The sequence below is a fragment of the Quercus suber genome, unplaced genomic scaffold (genome assembly GCF_002906115.3).
Source record: "Quercus suber isolate HL8 unplaced genomic scaffold, Cork oak 2.0 scaffold_208, whole genome shotgun sequence".
Taxonomy (NCBI): domain Eukaryota; kingdom Viridiplantae; phylum Streptophyta; class Magnoliopsida; order Fagales; family Fagaceae; genus Quercus; species Quercus suber.
In genome coordinates, this window is record NW_027069666.1 from 1012571 (window position 1) to 1032009 (window position 19439).

Sequence of the window (19439 nt, forward strand, 5' to 3'; positions counted from 1 at the left end):
GTGAAATATAATGATGATGATGATGATGATGATGATCCTAATGAAGTTGAGACTCCTAACCAACACAAGACAAGGAAAGAAGTGAGATTTTCCATTATCTACACAAGGCCAAGAGAAGAAAGGAGGAGTAGCATTGAAGCTGACATGACAACTTAGTCATATGTATGATGTTGTGGAGTTAAAGGACTCAGCTTGTTCAATTGAGCCGAGTAGTACTATTTGTAATGTCATGGAACATGTGTGCACCTTGGATGGCATTGAGAAGAGTTCTAAACTCTACTTCATGGTAGCCTGTATTTAAATAAATAAATAAAAACGAGAGAAAAGAGAGATGTTTGTTGTGATGGAAGAACCACATTTATAGCTTCTATTTTCTAGAAAAGGAAGCAAGATGGGCACTACTCTAGCACTTAACTAGCAAGTGAAAAGTTTATAAGAAGATAATTGTTTTAAAATGTGTTCTTTGTTAGGTTTTTCGTGGTTCATTGCTTTTTCCTTTGAATAATGTGTTTGTTAATAATGTGTTTGTTAGAGTGGTTTGAACCTATTTAGATGTTTAAATAATTTTTTTAATGATTATTATTTTTTTAATCATTTAAGCAATTTTTTTACTGTGATATTTCTAATTGTCATCATTTTTTAGGTGTCATTCATATGGATTACAATGATTATATTAATAATAGTGATGATGATCATTCTTATGATGTGGAAGATGATGATGAATAATATGATCTTGTTGTTGCTAGATGTCATGTAGTAGTGACATATTATATGAAATACATTGATAAACAACCTTGTAGAGATTCTGATCAAACTTTCAATAAGTGGTTGATGGATTTTTGATGGGTAATCAAGCGAAATGTCTTGAAATGATTAGAATGAAGCCGCATGTTTTTCTTCAATTGTACAATGTTTTACAACATAGATATTGACTTTAGCACACAAGGCATATTAGGCTTGAAGAGTCAATAGGTATATGTTTGATGATAATTAGACAAGGAGCATGTAACAAATTGGTTCAAGAAAGATTTCAACATTCTAGTGAGTGTAGACATTGCATTTTGTACCCCTTACGACTAGGGCCCTGGTTCCCCAATGATACTGAATTCTAAGACCCAATGCTAGGTTTAGGGCCCAATCAAAAGTTAAATTGACTTGAGAAGTGTTAAAATGAGAAATATAACTTTTAATGAGCAAATAAATCAATTTTTGAAAAATAAGGCCAAAGTAAACCCTCGTTATGCATACGCATGAGTCAACTTGCGTACGTGGATTTATGCATGCATACGTAGGTTTGATCTTGCGCACGCATATCAATTTCCAGAAAGTTATACAAGGCAAGTTTTCTGCATTAATCTTGAGGTTTGGAACAAATCCCACATTGTGTGGAGATTCTTTCAAACCCCCTTTTTCACACTATAAGTAGCCTTATATGGTATATTTTCAAAGCACACATAAATCCTATGGGAAAACACTAAGATTCACTAGAAATAGTGAACCAAAAGGGAGTTTTTTACAAAACACTCTCAAGTCAATTTTCTTTTGATTAGGGTCTTTTCGGGCCTTGATCTTTGAGTTTAATATTTACTAATCACTTTTTATTAAATTATGAATAGATTTGACTAAGGAGAACGGTCAAAATCAAGCTTAAAGAGATTTTTTTTTTTAGGTATCTAGTCTAAACTTTTTCTTTTTCCTTTCTTTCATTTTCTACTTTTCATTCCTTCTATTTTCTTGTCTCCTTGTTATAATATGCTTTAACATGTTTATCTAGCTTAGGTTTATACATTTGTGTGTTTTAAATGCATGTTAGGTTGTTAGAATTCTCATTTTGAGGTTCTACCCTGTTTTTGTGTTTTTAGGGTTTCTAGGCAAGAACCTGCGTATGTATAATCTTGTTTGCATACGCAAGCTTGATTATGCGGACATAGGCTTGTTTTCACATGCGTAAGCAGCAACCTAGAAACCCTAATTTTTTTTTTTTTTTATTGTTTTGCTTCTACTTTCACATGTTTGTTTGTTTAGCTTCTCTTCCCATTGCTTTTATGCTCTTAATGTCATGTTTCACATGTTTGATTGGTTGGTTTGCTATCATATGATAGAATTAGGGTTTATCTTGTGTTTTATTGTTTTGAAGCTATGATCACACATTCACATGCTCATACATAATGCCATAGGTGCTGAGTCGCTACAAGGTAAGTAAAGGTAAGTCATGCATTGGGAATGTTCATGCATTATGATATGATCTTGCTTAGGTTTCATGTTTATGTTGGTGATCTTGATGCCTTGAATGATGATATGCTTTGTTTAGCTTTGTTTCTTCTTTTGATCTTTAATGCTCACATGTTTCTTCCTTCAGTATGATATGATACCATGCTAGGTGAATGCTAGGTGAATGCTAGGATGATTGATGAGATGTAAGGGTATGCTATAATGTAATGTGATGAAGCATGCTTAGATGTATGACACTAGGGTTTATGTTAATGCTTTAATGTCATGATTAGATGAATGCTAGGGTCTGTGATGAAGTGATATGCATGATTAGATGTATGGTAGGCTTTGTTTGCAAACATGATAGATGTATGGTTAGGCATGTTTGATGTCATGTTGATTGTTAGATGTATGCTAGCGTGTGTGTGAGTAAGATAACAATGTTTAGTATGCCTTTAATAGGGTTAAGACATAAGACACAATGATGGAAAGCCAACCTTAGGGTTGGACGGTTTTGGGTGCCTAACACCTTCTCAAGACCGTACCTTAACAAATAAAAGTCTCGTTTCATATTGCGTAGGATGGATTAGGTGATATCATTTGGTTTACCCTATTTCTTCCACCGAAATTTTGTGTATAAATTTTCATTTCAATCATTAATTTTGAAATATAAAGTAGCATATCACATCTGTTCATTCCAAAAACCTATATAATCATTCATGTAACTTTGTAAAAACTTTGTGCACAGCTCTTGGTCAATGAATTAAACTCATGCCTCTTACATATATATAAATCCCATCAATTGCAGAATGTCTTCTTCTCTCTTTTTCATTTTTATCTTTGAATTAGAAGTCTGAATTTATAAAATAATAATAATAGGAGGTAGAAGTTTGAATTTGAAACAATTTTATATGAAGATATCTAACCATTATGTCAATACACAATTTATTCGTAAAAGAGTTCAAGCAATTCTGGCAATCTAGCCAAGAGTAGAGCCTCCTTTACAAATGGGGACCACTGTTGTTGAAAAATCACCGCCCTTTGTTGAGCAATCAATACCTGAATATGAGACAATTGGCTAAGTTTTCCATTTGACAATAATTATGATCTTACCAGTCATGGGATACTTTTTCCTGGTAGATGTTTTATTGTAATGTATCAACATCTGAACGGTGGCCTTGCAAACTTTAGGTTCCTTATGTCAAGGTCAAAACTCTCACCAACCAATGAGCTGTCGGTGGCTAGCAGAGCAATCCCACATATACAAAAAATTTTACAATATTTCTCACAATTGAGCTGATGAGTTTTTACTAGTTTTTATCTGGATCCACCACTAACATAATTTTATTACCTACTACTAACAATTTGTCACATTAGCAAATGTATAATTTTTTGTGTCTATAGATTTTCTCATGACTACCAAAACCTACTAAACAAAACTCAAAAGCCAAACGGGGAAGAAATAACAGTCAATACGCACAAATATGTATCCAGCAATAAAACTCTTTAGGTATATATATATATATATAAGATTAAGGGGAAATGTAGGTATAGTTTCTTAAGTATTTATACTTTAGGTTCTTCAATTGAAATCAATTATATGATTGAATTAATCAATGAAACACATGGTTGAATTTAATTATCCTTTAGATTTTTTTTTTTTTTTTTTTTTTTTGGTTAAGTAAGAAACTATACCTAAATTTTGTTATTAGAGTAGACGAAAGTGTTGAAAAGAGAGAATATAATTGAGTGATACTTGAGTACTGAATAACGTAATACACTCTCTTAATCATAAGACTGTATTTAGTAAGGTCCTTAAAATTCCAGACACATTCTTCTTGTCTTATAATTATGGAATTTGTGAGGCAAGGTGGGAAAGAACAAGGGGTAAGTTAAGATAACTTAGCACAAAAAAGAAAAAAGAAGGTAAGTTAAGCCTAGTATTTCAGTTTTATATATATGTTGTGATGATGATTTCTAGTGATAATTGATACATGAAAGTATGAAACCATTAGAGCTACCTTTAGAATTTCCCTCCTTCCTTTTGTAATGACTCGCCACCCTTAGGAGGCTTTTTCTGTTTACCTAGCTAGTTCTTTGAGATGATTGCTTCCTTTGTGGAATCTTTCCTATCTAAATCATGAAATTCCAGTAGGCCAGTTCTACTAAAAAATTATATTTTGTCTTCTTATATTTTAACTTTTCAGTTACACCCTTTCTCCTTATCTCTTTTCTCGTATTCATCTCTTCTTAGGGCTAAGATATATGACCCTTCTGATGAGGGGAACCTTCTGGCAAGATAACTGAAGCCTGAAGGTCTGTCATGCCAGAAACAAACCCGTACTAGATTCAAGCACAGAAGTAAATTAGAAGATCCAGATTCCAAAGAGGTAAATTTATTGTAGAGAAAGTCTTTTAATCCAACTAAAGTTGTCGCAATTAATTAATAACATAAAAAGCTCGGAACCCAAGTAGGGATGTTTCAGTCACTATGATGGGATCATGGGAGGAAATACATTCCTGTTTCAATTTAATTCAGAGGAAGATAAAAGAAGGTTAATTTTGGGGAGCAACGTAGATGGTCAGCATTTGATGTTAAGCTGTTAGTGATATGGACTTCTCAATCAAAACATTTTGATTAGAACCTCAAAATTTATTTATAGCCAATATCCTTCATGATGAGATTGAATGAACAAATGCTAAGGGCCAGGGTTGGAAGGTGTTAGAACATATGTGAATCATGTTAAGAACATATGTCATATAGAATTGGTTAATCCTTTGACCAAACGCATTTTACTTATAATTTGATAGATCTAGGATGTGTTTAATACCTCAAGGAACAAGAGTTCAAGTCTAAGTGTTAAATTTCATGTAAATCTGTCTAAGAATCAAGTGAAGAAGTGTCGTAGCATCTATCAAGGTTTAAAAAGCAGTTCTAACCCAATGCTCGACAGCTTCTCGACAAATAACCTATTTATCGAGATTTTTGAAAATCAATTTTCCAGATCTGATTTTACACATATCCGTGTATACTTGTTTAGGCTTTCTTTTTTCAAGGATTATTTTAAAGACTGTCACACTCGATGAAATTTGATGCAAAGGTTTTGTTCAAGCAAATTGTGACTGGAGACAAATTTGCCCTAGTTCATCTTTCTCTTGAAGTAGCTACTGTGTTTGTACGCTGTAGGGTTTTGTAACCAAGGAGTTTCGTGATCTTCATCATGTAGATAAACTGAAAAACTTTGCAGCCAGCATCTTTCTCAAGCTGGTGGTTAGTGACATTAGTCACTTACTTGGATCCGTGCATCAATTGGTTAGTCACGTACTGAGAGCCGTACATTGAAAATGAGATATTGTCATTACAAAACAAGTCCAATTGTGTATTAGGGTAAGGGTTTAACTGTAGGTTAGTATAAGGTACTGGGATTTCTTTACTTATAACCACTTGTTGTAATAATAGTGGATTCTCAGGAGTGGTGACCTTAAAATCACTCGGTGGGGTTTTTTTTTACCTTAGAGGTTTTCCCCATTCGAAAACAAATCACCGTATCAACTTTATTTTCCGCTGCATTTAACTTAGTTGGTATTTGTTTGTGCTACCACACGTATTGCATGTTAATTAACTTAATTAATTCACTTAGCTAATTAATTAGTTAATTTATCACAAGGGGTCAATACATTCTTAACCTATCAAAAGGTTCCTAGAGGAAGAATTAATAGGGATGGCGAACCCTAACGTAAGAGATATAAATAGATGGGGATGGTGAACTCCAATGTGAGAGATATAAATAGATGTACAAAGTTTTTCTCCAAGTTAGTTTGGAGGAATCTCTTCCAACTCTTTTTTTTTTTTTTTTTTGGGTGATGATTGATAAAATCATTCATGTTTATTATTTAAATAAGTCACATGACTTATTAAATATGACATGTGACTAAAAGTACAAGGGGATGGATTTATCAATCACAACATAATGAATTGGACAAATTTTCCTCTCAACCAATTTGGAACTAAACTTTTTCCTAAATAGATTGCCCTTATTTAATGGCTTCAGAGAACATTTGTAGGACCTATAGGGTACAACTGAAGTATTAGCATTTGTTGGGTATGATTTAAAACTTTAAACAATTAGTTTTAAATTGAAAAAGTCCAAGCCATGATCTAGAGTCATATTAGCATGGTTTTAAAATCCTAACCGAAGGCAAAACTAGATTTGCCTCCAGTTCTTGATTTTTACCTGGTTTTAGGAAATTTTTCTAGACTAGACTGGCCTCTAATTCCCAGTTCAACCAATCGAACCGGCCGGTCTGGTCTAGTTTTTAAAACATTGTATATTAGATATTTACGTGGGTGATTTGGTGAAAGACAAATCTCATAGAGTGGTGTTTTTCTCACACAACATGTTTTTATTACTAAAAACACAATGTGAAAGAGTTTTTACCTAATCCCATAATCTCTCATCTTCTCTTGGTAAGAAATTGCCTCTTTGGCAATTAGTGACATCAAAGGGATTAAAAAGCCCTCAACGTATCTTCATTTCCTTACAATTCTCAATCACCTCTCAATTCTCTTCCTATTTTATTTTCAATTCAAAGAATATTGAGATGTTCAAATGTTTTTGGAAGTTTAATTTCCAATTGGGATTTCCATGGAGAGCACACTGCAAATCAAGTTTGACAAATTGTAAGTCTAGCTTTTCCCTATTCTATATGTTCTTAAAGAGTGACTTGTGAATTATGTCTAATTGATTTTATCTCATAGCTTGGAAATTTCCTAAGGGTTTCTAAGCTTAAACTAAGGTCTAAAATTGCGTCTCGAATGGTCGAACCGTAAGATAGTGACTCAAAAGCTTGATTACTTAAGGGGAAGGTAACACCCATCTCTTGATGGTACCTTATTTTGATTCATTTCTATGGTCCACTATTTGAAAAGTAATTTATACGTTCGGGATGACATTTTTTTGAGAAATTTTGATTCTTGGAGGTAAACTATACATACTTTTATATAACTTCTAAGTTAAAATTTAACTTTCATTTGAATTAAAATACATCTAACCTTATTCCTTTAGCATAACATAGCAAATTCAATTTTGCAATTTATTCTTCTATGTATTTTTCTTATGCAAAAAGTGATCAAGAAACACAATACTTACAATTAGGGAGGAGGGAGCTTGTTGGTTTGATTTGGGAGTCCATGTACTTAATTGATTTAAGCTATAGACAAAATACAATTTTTGAAAACCATTTTGGAAAGGCAGGTTTTTATGAAGAAAAAAAAAACAAAAAAAAAACACTTTTGAAAAAGGATTTTCAAGAAAGCATATTAGTTTTATCTTTTTGTTCTTTTGGAAATGAGGATTTTTATGAAAGGGATTTATTGGGTTTCTTTTCAAGGAAAACCAAAATTTGAAATTCTTTTTGGAAAAGGGAAGTTTCATGGTTATTTTGGGAAAAAAAATGATTATTTTCAAGGAGATGAAAAGTTCCATGGACTTTTGGAAAATGAATGTCAATTTTAAAAGATAAAATTTTGTGAATTTTGAAAAAATACTTCTCAGAGATAAAAACTTCCAAAGATTTTTTCAAAACAATATTCAAGAGTGAATAGAGTTTTGCAAAAGTATTATCAATAGGAAAGTCCCATAGGTTTTGGAAAAAGTGTTTCAAAATGGAAAGTCCCATAATCTCCGTTAAGAGATTATGAATTCCATCTTGAGAATATATGTTACATCAATACTAAATGTGGCTACCCAACATACTGAGGTTTTGATTGTAACTTTAGATCTTACTCCCGATATATCAAAGCAACCTACACTTTATGATCAGGTCCATTATTCTCTTAGGATTAAGAGTTCATGTAAATAGAAGTCGTGAGATTTATTATTCATTTGACAGTCGTTAGCAGAATAATAAATCTCACAGCGGTCCAGTTCAATATGTCTTAACTCTTAAAACATATCAACTAGAGGTCTCTACTTCCATGATCAAGACAAATCATCTTAGTTAATATGTTATAATCTTTGCAGATGAAATGCCCAATTTTATCATCGACTATAAACTAGAATTCTGAGTTTACAAAGAACTTGTGATTTATATCTTCTGTGACTAAATCACATAAATCACATACTATGCATCTCATGGACTATATGATAATGTCCAAATATTGATGTTACCATTATTTTAGATAATAATAAAACAACTTTATTAATTACAACATTAAGTAATACATAATGTCATACTTAGCATCATACAATAAGATTTAAGGGTACTAATCCTAACAATTTTCCACTTGCCCTAAAGACTATTGCGCACTAATCTAACTCCCATACCCTCCAAATGTGACTCGAAAGTCCTTTGGGGCAAGGCTTTGGTAAAGGGATCTGCTAGATTATTTACACTATCTATCTTTGCTGCTACTACTACATCTTCTCGAGCAACAATATCTTGAATGATGTGGTACTTTCTTTCTAAGGGTCATCAAATAACCCGCGGCCCAGAGCCTGACCCAAAAACCCGACAGCCCATTGGGCTAATGTGCGGCCTAGCCCATTGTTATTGAGGCTCATGGGTAGCCCACTAGCCCAATGGGTCAGGCCGTGAGTTAGTTTTTATGCCCATGGGTACTCGGTAGGCTAGCCCAATAGCTCAACCCGTTGCCCAGCCCGTTGGCCTAACTCTTTGGCCCAACCCAATAACTCATAATTCATAACAAAAATATATAGGAAGTGTATGAAGAATTGATCTTGAGATATTATAGAAGAATTTCTTAAAAGAACTCCCTAAACCACTAAGATACTCAAAGTAATAATGCTAAACTTAGTTTACTAGATATATATTTTTCTAGTAGTCTAGGAAATTTGAATTAACCATTTGACTTTTTTTTTATTAAAGATAAAAATAAAAATCTATTTAAAGCCTTAATAAAAAAAAAATTTAAATAGGTTTCCATCAACAAAACAAAAAAAAAAATTAAATAGATTTGACTGAAAAAAATTTGTAATTAAGTATTAAATTCTTTAATTCTTTCCTTTAAAAAAATCAATTGATTATTCCCTTATGAAAAATTGATTTTTTTTCCTCATAAAAATACTAAAATAATATGCTAATACAAGCCCATGAGTAGCCTATTAGGCCCAACCAGATAGCCCAACTTGCTAATGACGAAATGGGCATTGCCTATGGGCAGAGTCATGGGTTGAGGTTTTTTCTTTTGACCCAACCCGACCTGGCCCGTTAACTAGTTAATAGCCCATTATGCCCAATCCATTGTGCCCATTGATTATTCCCTTATAAAAAATTGATTATTTCCTTATAAAAATAATAAATTAATATGCTAACACAAGCTCATGAGTAGTCTATTAGGCCCTACCTGATAGCCCATCTTGCTAATGACAAAATGGGCATTGCCCATGGGCAGGGTCATGGGTTGAGGTTTTCTCTTTCGGCCTAGCCCGACCCGGCCTGTTAACTAGTTAATAGCCCATTATGCCCAGCCCATTATGCCCATGGGCCAAGTAAAGATGGGCTAGGCCAACCCGACCTGGCCCATTGATGACCCTTATTTCTTTCAATGTGCTTTCCTTTATTGTGATTCCTTGGATCTTTGGATTGTGCAACCACTTCACTATTGCCACTAAACAATGTGATAGGAACTTGCTCCATTCTCACAACACCGAGATCAGAAAGGAATTTCTTAAGCCAAACAACTTCCTTTGCCACTTCACAAGCAGTAACATATTCAGCTTCCATGGTGGAGTCGGCAATGCAAGATTGCTTGACACTCCTCCAACTTATGGCTCCACCTCCCAAGGTGAATACATAACCTGAAGTGGACTTTCTAAAATCAAGATCTGATTGAAAATTTGAATCTATATAACCAATGGAAATCAAATCCTCACACCGATAAACAAGCATATAATCTCTCATTCTCCGTAGATACTTGAGAATATGCTTTACAGCTTGCCAATGTTTTGGTCCTAAATTTGATTGATATCGGCTAACCATACCAATTGAATAACAGATATCTGGTCTAGTACTAAGCATGGCATACGTGAGACTTCCCATTGCAGAAGCATAAGGAACTTGTCTCATCATATTTTCTTCCTCAATAGTCTTAGGCCTTTGGTCATCAGACAGAGGAACTCCATGTCTGAAAGGAAGCAATCATTTCTTGAAGTTTTGCATGCTAAACCGTTCTAGAACCTTATCTATATACCCAGCTTGTGACAAACCTAACATTCTTTTCTTGCAATCTCTCCAAAACTTGATCCCTAGAATAAAGTTAGCTTCATCCAAGTCCTTCATATCAAATTGGGTTGACAACCAAACCTTTACTAGTGACATTACCCCTACATCATTTCCAATTAGTAGAATATCATCAACATAAAGTACTAAGAATATTACTACTTTATCTCGATATCTTTTGTGTAACATGTTAGGACATATGTGTTTTCACTTATTAAGAACATATGTCACTTATTTATGTAAATTGGTTAATCCTTTGACAAAATGCACTCTACTTGTAATTGGGTAGTTCTAGGTGTTTTTAATACTTCAAGAAACAAGGTTTCAAGGTCAGGTGTTGAAGTCATCAAGTCTGTCCAAGAAAAAGCAAGCTAAAGTGCAATTTCATTAAAGCTCGACACCTTCTTGATAGCTACCTCGACACTTGCTATCTGTCGAGATTTAAAATTTCAGATTTTCTGACCTGATCTTCTTGGGATCCGTGAATATGTTTTTGGGCCTTCTTTTCTCCAAACCCTAAACATATAAAAGGATTGTTTTAAGAGCTGTCAAGTGGGACACAAGTTGAAAACTCATTGAGCAATCTCTATTCAAGCAAATTATAATCAAAAGAGGAAGTTTTTGACCTAGTTCATCTTCTCTGAAGAAGTTGCTGTGTATTTGCACCATAGGGTTTTGTGACCAAGCATCTTCCTGATCTTCATCGTGTAGGATGAACTGAAGAACTTTGCAGCCAACCTTTCCTTCAGAAGTCACATACTAGGATCCATGCATTGGTTAGTCACATACTTGGGAGCCATGCATCAAAGATGGGAACTGTCGCTATAGATCAAGTTCAATTGGGTATTGGGGTAAGGGTTCAACTGTAGGTTGGTAAGGTACTTGGGATTCCTTTACTTGTAACCGCTTGATTTGATAATAGTGGAGTTTCGGGAGTGGTGACCTAAAAATCACCCGGTGGGGTTTTTGCTGTTAGGGTTTTCCCCATTCGTAAACAAATTACCGTATTATTTAATTTCCGCTGCATATTTAGTTTTTGATGATTTGTTTGTACTTTCACGCAATTGCATGATTAATTGATTAATTAACAACTTGGCTAATTAATTAATTAGGTTAATTACAAGGGGTCATTCAGATTGTGGACTATCAAGTGGTATCAGAGCAAGCACACTCTGATTAGGTTTAATCTTTGCTGTGTTGATCCATTGACCCCTGCTTGTCATGGATAGAGGATAGTCATTAATTATACCTCCTTTATTTGATGGCACTAACTATGCATACTGGAAAGTACGCATGAGAGTCTTCTTGCAATCTTTAGATGAGAAGGTGTGGCAGGCTGTAGAGATTGGCTAGACCAAGCCAAAAGAAGAACCGGCCGATTGGGATGACACAAAGATCAAGGCGGCTAACTTCAACAGCAGAGCGTTAAATGCCCTATTTAGCGCAGTCACCAATGAGGAGTTTAAGAAGATATCCTCAACTGAAATTGCTAAGGAAGCTTAGACCATCCTCCAGACAACCTATGAAGGAACAAAGGCTGTCAAAGATTCAAAGTTTCAGAGGCTCACTACAAGCTTTGAAGAAATTAAGATAGAGGAGGATGAGTCATTTGATGAGTTCTATGCCAAGCTAAAGGACATAGTGAACTCAACCTTCAATCTTGGGGAAACCATTCCTGAACCCAAGGTTGTAAGGAAGGTGCTCAAATCTCTACCTGAGAGATTGCATGCCAAGATTACGACAATAGAAGAATCAAAGGACATTGACAAAATTCCTTTGATTGAGCTGGTTGGAAACTTGCAAACCTACAAGCTAAGACTATCTAGGATTGGCAAAACTAGTAAAGGCAAAAGCATGGCCTTGAAGGCAAAAAGCAGTGATATAGATGAGTCTTCCGATGATGAAGATTCTAAGATGAAGTCCTACATTACAAGGCAGTTCAAAAAGTTTATGAAGAATGACAATGGGAGGAACTTCGACAAGGATCGCAGACAATCCAGTTCTTCTCAGTTTAAGAACCAAGACAAAGGGAAGAAGGACACTAAGGATGGCGGTCAGTACACTATTCCAGCTGGACCAAAGTGCTTCGGATGTCATGGATTCGGTCACATGAAGCATGAATGCCCAACATATCTCAAGAGTATTAGGAAGAGTAAGGCACTTGCTGCAACCTTGAGTGACACTGAGCCCGAAGATGATTCCGATAATGAGGATGACGGAATCTTAAATGCCTTCACTGCCACAGTCAATCCTACTGAAGGGATTGTTGAAAAAGTGGATGAAGAAGAAGAACTGGTAGAGTCCAAATTTAAGAAAATGGATGATCAAGATGATATCCACTCAGCCTATGAGAAGCTTTACAAGCTCTCTGAGAAGCATGAGAAATTGTATAGGCTGGCCACCAAGAAGCTCAGTGATGTGGAACTTGATCGTGAAGAGTTGTCCACAAAGGTTGATGAGGTGAATCAAACTATTGGAGCACTGAGGTTTGAGAACAACTTTTTGGCTGAGAAGACCAAGAAGCTTGAAGCTGAGCTATTTCAAGTTAGAGCTCAATTAGAGAGGACTTCAAGTGCAAAGCTTGATGAGATGCTTAGCAATCAGAAATCTGCTTCAGATCGAACTGGCTTGGGGTATGGTCTTTCTTTCTCTAATACTGCTTCTACTAGCAATACTATTTTTGTTTCTCCTGCTAATAACACTGAAATTGAAAACACTAATGTCAAAATTGAATTAGCTAGTGAGAACTTAGACAAGGGTAAATCTATCTTAGGAGCACCTCCTAAACAAGATAAGAAAGATGTTAAAAACCCTAGGGCTAAGAAGGCTAACTCTCAAAAGCCTAAACAAAAGAAGCAGCATCTCTGTCATCATTGTAAAGCTACCGGTCATACTCGACCTAATTGCTATAAGTGGCTAGCCACTCAACAGAGCAACGGCATAATAGCATCTGGAAGCCAAAATTAGCTTCAATCCTCTCTTGCTCCTCTTAAAGATATTCTAAAAGCCCTCATGTTTCTTTCTAACTTGAACGGTTTCAATTTTTCCCCCTCACCACCGGTTCAAGGATTCAATCAAAGGAAAGGTTCTTCCAAGGTGTGGAAGAAAAAAGACTCTTAAGTGATTTCATCACTTTCTTCTCCCTTGTTGTTTTTTTGTTGCATTACTTGTGTGTTTTGCATTTTTGTTGAGTCAATCTAGTTTTATGTTTTGCTTTGTTTAACATGTTTTGTGTGTTTACTTTCAGTTTTGTTTACTTTTGTCTTTAAAATAAAATAAAATAAAAAAATTGAAAAAATCAGAAAAATACAAAAACAGTGTGTGTTTTGTGTACTTTGGTACTTGTGTACCTTGGATGGTCATTAAAACAAAGTTTCTAAACTTTGTATCTCTTGTAGCTTAGATGAGCATCTCTATGCACAACTAAGCAAGTGAGCTTTGTGGCTCTTGTTTGTGATGAGTAAGATTAAGTTATCTCTTAAAAGCTTAACACTCATATCACTCTTTTTGACGGATAGGACTAGAAAATACTAAGAGAAAGGCATAAATAACCATCTCACCACTGTTGCTCGCCAATCATAAATGACACATGTATGCTTCGGCATAGCAAAAGTACAGTGTCAAAGACATTCGTATGCTTCAGCATAGCAAAAGTGCGACGTCAAATGCTTAACATCTTTGGTATTTCTTTTCTCTCTTTTATATGCCCATATATGGTATGCTAAAATAAAAGAAAATATGCAAAGAAAATAAAAAGCAAAAAGATAAAACATGCTTTAAATATGGTTGCAAGCGTGTATTCTAGGAGATGTGGGAGTTATAAGATGTACCTCAAAGGTGATAGTTCCCATCAAACAGTTATGATTGTATGTGAGTTAAAGTTATTTTCTCATATCTCAAATCATCATAACATGTATACACATATGCAATCTTGCGATGTTTTTCACACACAACACGCAATATTCTTTGCTACTTTTGATACATGTGCAGGTACAATGTGATTTGGCCATCACAAAGGTTCTACATGTGCTAATGTATGCTCACCAAACTGTCTTAACTTGTTTTTGAAAAATAAAATTGTTTAGATTAGTTTAGTGTGTGTGTGTGTTTTTGAGGATCCATGTGCTTAAATTCTTGTTGAGAGATGATTTTGAAAGCTTTATATGTTGAGTGGATCATTGGTTGAGGTGTATGTTGGATTGCATTCATGTCTATGTTTTTCTCTTCTCGAAAAACTGCTTTTATCTACTGTCTCGACACCTCCTCGACACCTCCTCGATACCTGGTCATCTGTCGAACTTCTCAAGCCTTTTCTTATCGCAATCTCGATACCTGTCTCGACACCTGGTGGATCGATCGAGAAAGTTTCTGTCTCCTTGACACCTCCTCGACACCTTATCGATCGATCGAGCTTCTGATCTTTGAAATTTGATCTTGCACCTCGATACCTCCATCCGTCGAAGGCCAAATTCTCGACACCTTCCTTGATAGCTTCCTCGATACCTCTCGACACCTCAGCTATCGAGAATTACTGAGGTGTCTATAAAAGGGCCTGCCGCGATTTTTCACTTATTTCCTCGATTTCTCTCGATCTGTCCGACGGCTTTTCATCTCTCAACCAATTTTCTCTCACTCAAATCTTCAAACCCTCTTCCATTTCGGTCTTCCCTTGATTTCTATCACTTGGTAAGTTCATTTTTTCCCTTCCTTTTTCATGCATTGCATGTTTTGAAACCTAGGTTTTGGGATTTTTTGAAATTTTTGGGGTTTTTCAAAATTGATGAGTTTTCATTGAAATTTTGGTTGGGTTTTCACTTAAATAATTTCAAAATGTCATACATTGCATTCCATGTGCATTAGAATGATATTTACATGCATTTAGATGTGTGCTATATGTTTGTGTGCTAGTAGGATTGGATTAGGCTGAGCCCATGATGCCTTTTTGATTTGCATGTCACATGCTCATGCATTCCCATGCATACGTTCTTTTTTTTCATCATATTTGCTATATTTGAACTATGTTGGGACTTTTCTAAATGTCTCCCTCTCTATCTCATTCTCATTCTTTTACGTTAGTAGTGTCTATGGCACCCAAACGTAAATCCACTCCTACTCGGAAGCCTCTACGTTCTGGAACTTCCTCTTCTTCTGACTCTGATCCTCTTAACCTTCAGTTCCATGATGGAGATGCCCACAAGGCATTTACAGAGAACTTTTCTCAACGAGGTGTTCATTCAGAACGCCAAGTCATTCTAGCGAACTTCGCCGATACTGACCTTCCCTCTGTCATTCACAGTAGGGGATGGGAGTCACTGTGTGACGTCCCGGTCACTTGTCCTCTCGTGCTGATTCAGGAGTTTTACTCCAACATGCACAGGATAGATCGTTCAATACCTCTCTTTTTCACTCGAGTTCGAGGTACGCGCATCCCTATCACACCGCAGCTAGTTACGGATGTGCTTAGGGTTTCTAGGATAAAGTTTCCTGATTATCCTTCTTATGAGCGTCTGAGGACTGTGTCCAAAGATGAGCTCATCTCTGCCTTTTGTCAGCACCCTGCTGATTGGGGTGAGCATCAGTACACATCATGTAGGCCTTTTGCTAAAGGTCCTAGATTCCTGAACATGGTGATGACGTTTGTACTCCATCCTCTCTCTCACTACAACTCTATCACAGAGCCTCGTGCTCGATTTTTGTTATCTCTTCTTGAGCATCTCACTATAAATTTTCCTTCTCACTTTATTCTTTCTATCATAGATGTTCATCTTGATTCGGCGTCCCGTGATAAGCTCATCTTTCCTTCCACTATCACGAGGATCTTACATCATTTTTCCATTCCCTTTCCTGTGTTCGACCACTTCACACACATATCTGCCATAGATGCCGCTACTATAAAACGTAGTAAGACTCAGTTTAGGTCGCGACAGACAGATTCCACTCCTCCCTCCCGTTCGGCTCCGTCCAGATCTACTCCATCCAAATCAGCTCCATCTACATCTGCTCCTTCTTCCTCTACGGGTGATGTATCTCTAGGAGATATTATGGCGTAGCTGCAGCGCATGGACACTCGCCTTGATACACTCTCTGTTGAGTTGTATCAAGTGAATGTTCATGTTGGTCGTATTGCACGACGGCAGGCGACCATGAGTGGTTTTGCTCTAGAGGCTACTCCTTCACCACCTACTCCGGCAGTTTCAGATTCTAAGGATTCTGAGGATGATGATGATGATGGAGATGCTAGCTCTATTGATGAGATGTCTACATGACACTCTACCCTTTGTCACTCGTGACAAAAAGGGAGAGTTATTTTAGGTTATGAGAGTAGTCATCTTAGGAGGAGAGTTAGTATAGGACATTTTAATAGGGGGAGTGTTAATATTCTTGAGAGATGTAGTAAGGTTTTTATGTATCTTTTCTTTTCTATTCTTTATAGATATATTGATCTTGTATATGAGGTCCTTTGACCATTTTTATATACATTGTACTTATACTTCTTTTTATATATGGATGTATGTTTCTTTCACCTCTCTCTTCATGTGTTGTTTCTTCTCTATCTTTATACACATGTTCATTATATTTGTATGCAATCTATTATTTCCATTTCACATAAGATGCCTTGATGAGTTTTGTTTAAAATGTTTCAGAAATACAGGTTGTCAAAGTCTACTTGCCATAAACTCTCTTCTTGCAAAGTTTTTCAAGAGTTTGTGTTGGGATAGATTTTATTGTATTCAACAAGTGAATATGAGTTTAGTGATTTATGACTTCTCTCATATGTTCATTTGTTTGTTGTGGTTTTGTCATGGATAGCCAAAGGGGGAGATTGTTAGGACATGTGTGTTTTCACTTATTAAGAACATATGTCACTTATTTATGTAAATTGGCTAATCCTTTGACAAAACGCACTTTACTTGTAATTGGGTAGTTCTAGGTATTTTTAATACTTCAAGAAACAATGTTTCAAGGTCAAGTGTTGAAGTCATCAAGTCTGTCCAAGAAAAAGTAAGCTGAAGTGCAATTTCATTAAAGCTCGACACCTTCTCGATATCTACCTCAACACCTGCTATTTGTCGAGATTTAAAATTTCAGATTTTCTGATCTGATTTTCTTGGGATCCGTGAATATATTTTTGGGCCTTCTTTTCTCCAAACCCTAAACATATAAAAGGATTGTTTTAAGAGCTGTCAAATGGGACACAAGTTGAAAACTCATTGAGCAATCTCTGTTCAAGCAAATTGTGATCAAAAGACGAAGTTCTTGACCTAGTTCATCTTCTCTAAAGAAGTTTCTGTGTATTTGCACCATAGGGTTTTGTGACCAAGCATCTTCCTGATCTTCATCGTGTAGGATGAACTGAAGAACTTTGCAGCCAACCTCTCCTTCTTAGTTAGTGTTCAGAAGTCGCACACTGGGATCCGCGCATTGCTTAGTCACGTACTTGGGAGCCGTGCCTCAAAGGTGGGAACTGTCACTACAGATCAAGTCCAATTGGGTATTAGGGTAAGGGTTTAACTGTAGGTTGGTAAGGTACTTGGGATTCCTTTACTTGTAACTGCTTAATTTGATAATAGTGGAGTTTTGGAAGTGGTGACCTGAAAATCACCCAGTGAGGTTTTTGCCGTTAATCATCGTGTTATTTAATTTTCGCTGCATATTTAGTTTTTGGTAATTTGTTTGTGCTTCCATGCAATTGCATGATTAATTGATTAATTAACAACTTGGCTAATTAATTAATTAGGTTTAATCACAAGGGGTCATTTAGATTGTGGACTATCATAACACCCTAAACCCATAGCAAGGATTTAGATGCACAACCTATCTTAGAAATAATCAACAATAATATAATGGAACAAAGCGTAATTAAATATCACTACAAAAAAAATGCCTATTAGCGACCAAGAATTTATGACGGACCCAAAAAGCCCTCTCAAAAAATCTTGTTTGCGATGGCAAAATAAAGCCCTCGCAAATACTTGATAAAATGTGAAATATTTGTGACCAACAAAAAAAGCTGTCGCAATTATGTATTATAGCCGTCACAAATGCTAATATTTTGGGGGGAAATTTTCCCTCCATATTATTTGCGAGGGACAATTAAAAATCTCTCGCAAAAAGTGTATTATTTGTGACAGTTAAAAAAATGCTGTCACTAATACTAAATTATTTGCGAGGGCTAGGATTGACCTTCACAAATAATCATTAAAATGTAAAAAATTTTGGAGGGAAATGTTCCCACCAAATTATTTCCGAGGGACAATAAAAATTCCTTGCAAAAAGTTTATTTTTTGTGTGAGTTAAATATATACCCTTACTAATACTAAATTATTTGCAAGGGCCACAATTGACCTTCGCAAATAATCATGAAAATATTAATTTTCTTTAGAGATAACAGTTATTCTAAAATTCTAAGAATATTAATTTTCTTTTATTCCATTAACATAGTAAACTTGAGTTGCTTGACATGCTAATACAAATGGCTCTACGGTTTTCAACTTTCGTGATGTATTAACAATAGTGGTTCCATGCCGATCTCTCTTATAACCAATTCCTTCACGAGATACATCATACCAATCACATTTAAACAACACAACTTTGTTCCCTTTAGTATATTGAAGTTCAACAATGTCTGTTAATTGTCCATAATAAAGCACATTGCAACTTTGATCCTCCCCTCTCACCATAACTCCATTATTTTGTATTCTTTTACTTTCATCACATTGATTTGTATGAAATCTGAACCCATTAACATTGTAACCACGATAAAAAATAGCCCTTTTCTCAGGGCCCCGAGCTAATGAAAGCATATGCTCATCAACTTGCCTTGTATTATATAAGTTGGTGATCTACAATAAAACCTAAATAAGGTTAAACTCAAGTTGTGGTAGTTAAAATATAAACATACATTTTCAAAATAAATTACTATCTTACTCTTTTTTCAAACCACGCAATAAATTCTTGTCTATGCACCCTGTCAATGTCGAGAACAC